The following is an 11,320-nucleotide window of genomic DNA, read 5'->3' as shown; positions in this document are numbered from 1 at the left end:
AAGTGCATTACAAATTAGAAAATACTGTAAATAAGCTTACTTCTGTGAAACCTCTTATTAATATAAATATCTCCTTCCCAGTACCCCACACACATCTTGGCCCCACGACCCACGCCAAACCCCGTCCACAGGCATTCATTTTATTAATTCTTTTTTTAAAAATGTACTGTCTTTTTCCGAAAACTTCAACATAAAAGTTCCAACTCCTCACATAGTTTAAAAACCATTTCTTTATGGTTTTTCAACTTAAATAAAAAGAATTTTCTCTTCTACCGATGATCAAAACACACCCGCCAGTACCTCAGCGTCCGCCCAGGAGAACAAAGGAACAACGATGGCGCGAGAAGCGCAATGTTTTTAATTTACATTCTCAATTTATCGTTCACGATAGAATTATCATTATCATTATTGCCATTATTATTATCATTATCATTACCATTGTTGCTATTGTCTTTTACATTATTTTTTATTTAAAAAAGTATGTCATTAACATTTTTTTATTATTGGGTTTTATTGGTATTTTTATTTTGTTGTTTTGTTGTTGTTGTTGTTTTTTGTTTGTTTTTGTTGTTTTTTTGTTGTGTTTTTATCATTTCGATTATTCTCTGTTATTTTATATTTGTTATCATTACTATTATTATCATAATTATTATTTTTATTATCATTATCATTATTATTATTATTATTATTATTATCATCATCATTATGTATAAATATATGTTTGTATATGTATATGTGTATATATATATACATATAAAATATATATTTAAAAATATAAATATCTGTATATAAATATATATTATATATATATATATATATATATATATATATATATATAATATATATATATATATATATATATATATATATATATATATAAAAGCACACATATTATATACACATTTGTGCCATCATCGATGCGATTCGCACCATATTGACATCATATCGTGTTTATATAAACATATATAAATAACAATCCTCCCTGACCAGGACTCGAACCCAGGTCACTCCGGGTATAAAACCAACCATGCCACACGACCTACTAAAAGGAGAGTGCAACTAGGATCTCCATAGACATTATCTATCTACTCATGCTAGAGTAATGATAGCGAAATTTACACATACTCCCCGTGGGAACTCGGTGGAAATTGATATAGCAAGTGTAATCCTAAGTTTTGATGTTCTGAGGTGTATTTATGAAAGAAAGAATGATGCAATGCCGCATTGATATCGAAAAAATAACAACCCTCCCTGACCAGGACTCAACCCAGGTCACTCCGAGTACGAGGCCTAGTGCTAGTCAGAGAGTATTGTTATTTGTCGATATCAATGCGGCATTGCTTTATTCTATCTGACGTTGGGCGACCAATGACCTTATATGTCTCTCGTGACCACGTGCATTGCAGCAATTCTGTTGCTGGTGTTCAGGCAGCTGTCGCCAAGTGGCGAGATCCATCGCGCTTTTCTGAGAGCTCTTTATGATCTGACCATTCATTTAACTAGGGAGAGATACACATACACATTTTCTCTCGTTCTCTATCTGTCTGTCTGTCCATCTCTCTCTCTCTCTCTCTCTCTCTCTCTCTCTCTCTCTCTCTCTCTCTCTCTCTCTCTCTCTCTCTCTCTCTCTCTCTCTCTCTCTCTCTACCATTTCTTCAGCAAAATTCTAAACAAGATTTAAACTATCTCAAATAAATGCTTATTTATTTACAACGATGACTGATGCAGAGATATAGCAATGCGCAAGTGTGATTACCCCCTCGTTTTTGCATGTTGTGACGATTCCTTGGATATTCAATATACTTTTTTTGTTTGTTTGTTTGTTTGTTTTGTGTTTATCTCTCTTACTCTCGTTCTCTCTCTCTTTCTCTCTCTCTCTCTCTCTCTCTCTCTCCACTCTCTCTCTCTCTCTCTCTCTCTTCTCTCTCTCTCTTTTTCTGCCAGCTTTCCATGGGAAACTTTGCGAAGAAACAAAATATAAAATACGAGACACGAAAATTAAACACAGAAACTGCATGTAAATGAACTGTATAATTGCGTCTTGGAACATTTACCACGAGGCTAGAAATGCCGCCTGAAAAGTGAAGAATTCTCATTTTCCATTAGCATTGCTGAAATATCCCTCCCTGACATTGTACAGAAGCTTGCTAAATTTGCGATAAAAGGTTCTGGTTCTAATCTTCACGAACTAAAGATGAAATTTAAATGATATTTAGTTAAGGGATACCTGAATTGTAAGCATTTTTTCAACAACGAAGATTAAAACTAAAAGTGAAGAAAGGCGGCTTAAGATGAAGCCCAAAGAGAATCGCGCGCAAATGCATATGTACCCGTGCGTACGCGACAGAGCCTGCCTTGACATTCTGATTATGAAAGAAAAAAGACAAGTAAAGAACAAAGACAAAAAAGTAACAGCTCCACAAAATTTGTGCGTCCGTTTCCTTCTTCTTCTTCGTCTTCTTCTTCTTCTTCTTCCTCTTCCTTTTCCTTTGTGCCTGCGAGGTCTCTTCCGAACTCTTAAGGAGATGTGTTCGTCCTTTGTTTCACGACCCATAATGCTCCTGATCCTCAGCGCATTCGAGTTTTTTGACAAAAATTCTATAGCGTATGAATGCCTGAAACCTCAGAGAGAATAATATATGTCAAGAAATGAAATCTTAGACAGCATTTGAAGTTTAAAGCAAGAAGTGACTTTAAACTGATATACAATAAAAGAAATGTCTTACAAATAAACCACCTGTATTTTTACTTGAATTCACTATGTTAAGCTTTTTTTTTCTTTTTTTTTTTGACGAAAGAAATGAACCAAAATATATCATCGTAGTCACACTTTAAAACATTTCCTTGAATCTAAGACGAAAAGAAGTTTGCGCGTTCCAGCATTCCTCCGTGCGCCATTTCCCTCGAGGCAGCCCTTCGCTCTCCACGCCCGATCGCACCCGGGCTTGCGTAATGTCTTCTTTTTCTTCTTCTTCTGTATATTCAGTCTTTCCAAAATTCGTTCGTTTTCTTTGGTTAAGTTTAACTACCTTTAATAAGGATAACGGAATATAAATCAATAATTGCTTAATTCGCATTATCATGTAGACAGATGCATAATGTAGGTGTATAGAAACATATAGATCTACACAGATACAGTGTATACAGACATAGTCAGAGACATAAATAGATAAATAGATTATACGTGAGCGATAAGATTTATAGAGCAAAATTTAGACGATTCCCCAGCGCACGTTATATCTGACTAACACCCCAGAACCTACGGCAATATCTGTACATTTGATTATATTCGAAGTAAGACATTTGTATCATTAAGATATATGTTGTCTTTTATTGCAGTATTAGTATTATATGTTTATTATAAGAAAATATAATAAACATTTTGGTACCTGTCGTAGTGAGGAGAATGTAAGATAGAAATGGATAAATAACAACCCTCCCTGACCAGGACTCGAACCTAGGTCACTCCGGGTATGAAACCGGAGGCCAGTGCTAAACCAACCATGCCACACGACCCACTAAAGGAGTGTGCAACTAGGATCTTACTAGCTCCATAGACATTACCTATCTACTCATACTTGAGTAATGATAGCGAAGTTTTACGCTCACTCCCCGTGGGCACTCGGTGGAAATTGATTTAGCAATTCAAATCCTAAGCCAGATGTACTGAGGTGTATATATATGAAAGATGGAATAATGCAATGCCGCATTGATATCGATAAATAACAACCCTCCCTGACCAGGACTCGAACCTAGGTCACTCCGGGTATGAAACCGGAGGCCAGTGCTAAACCAACCATGCCACACGACCCACTAAAAGGAGTGTGCAACTAGGATCTTACTAGCTCCATAGACATTACCTATCTACTCATACTTGAGTAATGATAGCGAAGTTTTACGCTCACTCCCCGTGGGCACTCGGTGGAAATTGATTTAGCAATTCAAATCCTAAGCCAGATGTACTGAGGTGTATATATATGAAAGATGGAATAATGCAATGCCGCATTGATATCGATAAATAACAACCCTCCTGACCAGGACTCGAACCTAGGTCACTCCGGTATGAAACCGGGGCCAGTGCTAAACCAACCATGCCACACGACCCTCTAAAGGAGTGTGCAACTAGGATCTTACTAGCTCCATAGACATTACCTATCTACTCATACTTGAGTAATGATAGCGAAGTTTTACGCTCACTCCCCGTGGGCACTCGGTGGAAATTGATTTAGCAATTCAAATCCTAAGCCAGATGTACTGAGGTGTATATATATGAAAGATGGAATAATGCAATGCCGCATTGATATCGATAAATAACAACCCTCCCTGACCAGGACTCGAACCTAGGTCACTCGGGTATGAAACCGGAGGCCAGTGCTAAACCAACCATGCCACACGACCCACTAAAAGGAGTGTGCAACTAGGATCTTACTAGCTCCATAGACATTACCTATCTACTCATACTTGAGTAATGATAGCGAAGTTTTACGCTCACTCCCCGTGGGCACTCGGTGGAAATTGATTTAGCAATTCAAATCCTAAGTCAGATGTACTGAGGTGTATATATATGAAAGATGGAATAATGCAATGCCGCATTGATATCGATAAATAACAACCCTCCCTGACCAGGACTCGAACCTAGGTCACTCCGGGTATGAAACCGGAGGCCAGTGCTAAACCAACCATGCCACACGACCCTCTAAAAGGAGTGTGCAACTAGGATCTTACTAGCTCCATAGACATTACCTATCTACTCATACTTGAGTAATGATAGCGAAGTTTTACGCTCACTCCCCGTGGGCACTCGGTGGAAATTGATTTAGCAATTCAAATCCTAAGCCAGATGTACTGAGGTGTATATATATGAAAGATGGAATAATGCAATGCCGCATTGATATCGATAAATAACAACCCTCCCTGACCAGGACTCGAACCTAGGTCACTCCGGGTATGAAACCGGAGGCCAGTGCTAAACCAACCATGCCACACGACCCACTAAAAGGAGTGTGCAACTAGGATCTTACTAGCTCCATAGACATTACCTATCTACTCATACTTGAGTAATGATAGCGAAGTTTTACGCTCACTCCCCGTGGGCACTCGGTGGAAATTGATTTAGCAATTCAAATCCTATGGAGCTAGTAAGATCCTAGTTGCACACTCCTTTTAGTGGGTCGTGTGGCATGGTTGGTTTAGCACTGGCCTCCGGTTTCATACCCGGAGTGACCTAGGTTCGAGTCCTGGTCAGGGAGGGTTGTTATTTATCGATATCAATGCGGCATTGCATTATTCCATCTTTCATATATATACCTCAGTACATCTGGCTTAGGATTTGAATTGCTAAATCAATTTCCACCGAGTGCCCACGGGGAGTGAGCGTAAAACTTCGCTATCATTACTCAAGAATGAGTAGATAGGTAATGTCTATGGAGCTAGTAAGATCCTAGTTGCACACTCCTTTTAGTGGGTCGTGTGGCATGGTTGGTTTAGCACTGGCCTCCGGTTTCATACCCGGAGTGACCTAGGTTCGAGTCCTGGTCAGGGAGGGTTGTTATTTATCGATATCAATGCGGCATTGCATTATTCCATCTTTCATAGAAATGGATGATTACAAACCCAAAGAAATTACTTGCTGAGTAGATATATGTTTCCCCAAACGTGATTTATGATTTTACTATAAAATTCAACTTAGAAAACTTAGAAGACTTCGCGTCTTAGCGATGAAGTAAGGCATAGTAAACCTGTTGTGATATAAAATACAAGACTAATATCATATACCAATATTATATAGACCCACCCGCACACGCACATGTACACATACAGGTACACGAACACACATATACATACATATACATATATGTGTGTGTGTGTGTGTGTGTGTGTGTGTGTGTGTGTGTGTGTGTGTGTGTGTGTCTGTGTCTGTGAATATATATATTCTCATACACTGCATATTATGAACGTGAGAAAAACCCAGACATTGTCTCTTACTACAAACAAAAGGACGCTCGTTACGTCACACGGTCACTTCCGCTGGCCTGAATACCCCGAGAGCTCCATAATGGACACTCAGACTACTGTTCATGATGATGTGATATTTTGGTTTATAGAAGCTGGACGATGTTTATGAAGGATTAAAACGAATACGGTTGAAGGCGGTGTGTGTGTGTGTGTGTGTGTGTGTGTGTGTGTGTGTGTATGTGTGTGTGTGTGTGTGTGTATTTGTGTGTGTGTGCGTGTGCGTGTGCGTGTGCGTGTGCGTGTGCGTGTGCGTGTGCGTGTGCGTGTGCGTGTGTGTGTGTGTGTGTGTGCGTGTGTTTGTGTGTGTCTATGTTCAACGTGAGCTCATACTGGACATTCACATTAACAGATTTATAATAAAAATGTCTACCTAACGTACTTCATAGCTGACACATAAAGCATGTGATATTTTATTACAAAAGAGGTGGAGACAATGAAAACAAGAAAATATTTTCAACACACTGAAAGAATAGTCATTGTATCCATTCTAATAATACAAAGAAACCAAAGACTATGTTTTTCCATGTATATTTTCTATACTGTTTATATTTTTACTTTGCTACTTATGGATATGCATTTATATGATTAGTAAACGGTATGATGCAGTTTTTCTGTTTTTATAAAATGTCCAATACAAGTCATCATTTGCAGCAGTTCTCCATAATGAATTAATGACGGCATAAATGAGAGGCCTGTTATGCAACGACAACATTTTAGTGCTGTTATGTAAATGATGTAGTTGCATTTACGAAGGAACACTTCTCTTTAGGCTGCAGCTTCAGGTAAACAAATTTGCTTCGTATCAAATTATCATTTTTAAATATTCAACAATTAAAATTCATATACATAAATAGGTTTACGAACACGATTAAAAAATACCGAAATATTCCAACCGACAAAACAGAATCCGGTGTAGCCATACAGATGCAATAAAGACGTAGACAAAGCAGAAGTCACAATAAAGCGCGGAACTATGCGTCAGACGCCATAACATGCAGACGGAAGGGAATCTACGTGCCTTGCACACTCAACATCGGGAATGGAAGCCTCCATCGAGGGTCACGCGCTCGTCTTCTGTTTCACGGCCAATAAAGTCTCCGAATCTCTTAAACACCGAGATGCCGGGATCGTGTTTCTAAAAATAAATAAAGGAGCTCAGGCATTCATTCCATGATAAAATAATTATAAAAAAGACACGGAATATTTCACCAGAAAATGAAATGAATATATAATATTTCAGAGGTGGACAAACGTATTCACAAAATATTTTTTTTTTTTTTTTTATTCGCTCATTCTGAAGCATTTGTTGAGCAGAAAGTCAATGACATTTTTTCCCTTTCTCAGGACAACTAAATAATACAGAACACACTTGGCATTCTCCGCCATGAATGTAAATAAAAAATGAGAAAAATAAATATATAAACTTCCACGTATGTGAATAGAATAGTGCTCCTCTTTCGATTTATATTTTATGTTATGTACATTTTGCTATGGGAAGACATGTGCGTGAGGAAAATTTTAGCACGGCATAGTATAGGATATTTTTGTCCCATTATCTATAATAAAAACATAATGAGATCGGATTTGAGTTTTTTTCCATATGACACACACTCCTTTACAGGAAAAGAAGGGGAATCATAAAAAAATAAATAACCAAATGACTGACATCAATACAAACTGGCATTCGTGCAACAGAAAAAAAAGTTGATAAAAAGACCGTCAGCATTAGACCCTTAATTTCCCATGAATTTCTTTACGAGGACGCCATAACTTCCTCCCTTTCTTCCATATTAAAATACTGTGGTAAAACAGAAGGGCTTCTGTACAAAACCACTGGGCGTCAGCAGTCTAAATTTCCCACTCCCTTGAACTCTCACACTGTTTTATGAAAGTGAGCTTCTTTATGAATTTTCATTTATATCTATCATATTCATGCTTACTGTTACGTTAGTGAAAGCAAGAATAGAAAAGATCATATTGTTACTAATATCAATATTATCATTGGTTGTATCATTTTTATTACAATTGTCATTATTGCTATTACTATAATTATTCTTATCATATTTATCATATGTTGTTAGCAATATTATAATATTATTATAATTATTATCATTTTTATTATTAAAATTATTATCATCATTAATACTGGCATCATATCATATCATATTTCTCATATCATTATCATCATCATCATCATCATCATCATCATCATCATCATCATCATCATCATCATCATCATCATCATCATCATCATCATCATCATCATCATCATCATCATCATCATCATCATCATCATCATCATCATCATCATTATCATTATCATTATCATGATGATGATGATGATGATGATGATGATGATGATGATGATGATGATGATGATGATGATGATGATGATGATGATGATGATGATGATGATGATGATCATCATCATCATTATCATCATCATTATCATCATCATTATCATCATCATTATCATCATCATTATCATCATCATTATCATCATCATTATCATCATCATTATCATCATCATTATCATCATCATTATCATTATCATTATCATTATCATTATCATTATCATTATCATTATCATCATCATTATCATCATCATTATCATCATCTCATCATCATCATCATCATCGTCATCATCATCTTTATAATTATCATTATTGTTGTTGTTGTTTCTATTATTGTCATTCTTATATTATCATTATTATTAATATTATTATCATTATTATTATTGTTGTTGTTTCTATTATTGTCATTCTTATATTATCATTATTATTAGTATTATTATGATTATTACTATTTTTTATAATTATTATTATCATCATCATTATTATTATCATTATCATTATCATTATCGTTATTATTATTATCATTATCGTTATTATCATTAGCAGTAGCAGTCGTATCATTATCATCTTTATTATCACTATAATTATCACTGTATTACTGCATTGAATCATCATTGCTAGTAACAGTAGTATTGTTGTTCTTGTTGTTATTGTTATTACTACCTTATTACTATTACTGTCATTATCATTATCATTATCATTATCATTATCATTATCATTATCATTATCATTATCATTATCATTATCATTATCATTATCATTATTATTATTATTATTATTGTTGTTGTTGCTTTGTCATTGTTGCTATTATCATTTTATGATTATCGTTATCGTTATCGTTATCGTTGTCATTATCGTTATCATTATCGTTATCATTATCGTTATCATTATCGTTATCATTATCATTATCATTATCATTATCATCATTATTTATCATTATTATTATTATTATTATTATTATTATTATTATTATTGTAGCGGGGCGTAGACCCAGTAGACTTCAATGTGTCTGGTTGAGTTCGGGCTCAACCGAGAATATAGATTTTATTTGGGAAAAGATTCGTCTGCAATGAACAGATGTAAGATTCCAGGCCTACGGCACGCTGCCACCACCCGATTAGTAGGTTCGGGAACCGTGTGTGTTGTGTATGGGGGTGTGAATGTTGTATGAAAGAAGGGTGGAAGGAAATTACAGGATGTATGTGCTGAATGTTGGATGTGTAATTGTGAAAAGGGAGATAGCGTAGGCTGAGCGTCTGCGTGGACGTGTTTGGAAGAAAAATGCAAGATCATAAAATTCTTCCTCTTCCCTTCAGTTTGAGCATCCACCTGCTGGAAGTGGGAACCCAGGTATAGCAAAGTTATGGTCTGTTCTAGAGTATCAGCTTAATATACTCCGATTCATCTAGCCTTCTTACAGCCTTTCAGGGGTTGCGAGATAGAGTAACAGCAAGGTGCTGTTAAGGAGACCGAGCCCAAGAATGTTTCAAGCATTCAGCCTTAGTCTGAACCACAACTTAAGATGTCGTAAATATCATTTGTTCATTTGACTGGGACCGAGTGAAAGCTCTACGATAGTATGATATTTATTTATTGAGCAAATCGCACTCATCAGGGAGCTCTACAGGAAATATTTCAGTCACAGGAAATTTCATAGATGCGTACATCACCAATTTGATCACAGCGGGGGTGATGCACTTGAAAGCCACACCAGATATACTCAAAATGACTTAGTGTATTTTCACTCCTAAGTTGGCGTCCCAACTCCATAAGTATTTTTAAACAGAGTGTTAGCATAAACACATGCCAATCCCTAATATGAACAGGTTAATCTCCAACCCAAAATGGAGATTAACGAAAAAAAAAAATAATAATAACAACTGGTGCTGTTAAACTCTGAATAAAAACACTTGTGTAAACAAATAAGAAATATGATTTAGATATATAAAATAAGAAACATAATTTAGCGTCGAAGGCCAAATAACATAATAACGCCAAAGCACGGACTGCCTGACACCCACAAGGTCAGGCAGGTATCAAGACAACAAATCGAGACAAAGTAAAAGAAAGTAAAATGTAAAATGGCCCTGAAATTATTATGGGCGAGACTTAATGAAATAAGCCTTCCTCCCAGGAGGTACGGATCCTCGAGCTAAGGGAAGGAAACTAAGTATTGACTTAGTTTAAAATCAAGAAATGGCACACTGGAGGTACGGATCCTCAAGCAGTGTTCCTTCTGTGTGAAGTGGTCCTTTTGTACTCTTGATACTTTGAGTTCACAAAGTGCTGCTTTGGGATAGAGAGAGAGTGCACCCCACAGATGGTGATGAAGCGTGTCACACGTCAAAGTCCAAAAGAGACCAGGTGTCTCCTACACACAACCACTAAATAATACTTAGCTTTGTGGAGACAAACTCGGCAAATGATGGCGTGAAGCGAGGTAAATCCACAAAGTAAATCCAAAGCGAGCACACGAAACACCGAAAACGGGACCACAGTACACACAGAAGTCAGGACCGAACTGTCTTCCCCTTACAAAACTAGGGGTATTTATACCCGAAAAAGACCCTCAGGCCATGCCCCAGGCATGGCGCGAAAAGAAGATATGCAAAATAAGTGTTGGACTACCAGCCCGATAGTCCGGCAGTCCAAACAAGCCAACGACCCAAACAACCGTGAAAAGAGAGGGAGAGAAAAACACTATCAAACGACCATTACTCCATTCAGGGGCTATTGTGACACTTTGGAAGGAAAGTATTCATAGGAAAACTGGTAATGTACAATTTACGCAAAAACTGTACATTTCGGGCTGTAAATATCTACGGTATGGGACTTGGGAAATAAATAGATCTTTTATTTTCTCGGAGACTTCAACACCATCCAAGTAACGAGCCTTAGTTTAAAATACGTTCGTTGGTTATTTTTATAACCATGTTCACATTATTTCTTAA

Source organism: Penaeus monodon, chromosome 2, assembly GCF_015228065.2.
Source record: "Penaeus monodon isolate SGIC_2016 chromosome 2, NSTDA_Pmon_1, whole genome shotgun sequence".
NCBI lineage: Eukaryota > Metazoa > Arthropoda > Malacostraca > Decapoda > Penaeidae > Penaeus > Penaeus monodon.
The sequence above is the reverse complement of the archived record's forward strand: the minus strand, read 5'-3'. Positions refer to the sequence as shown.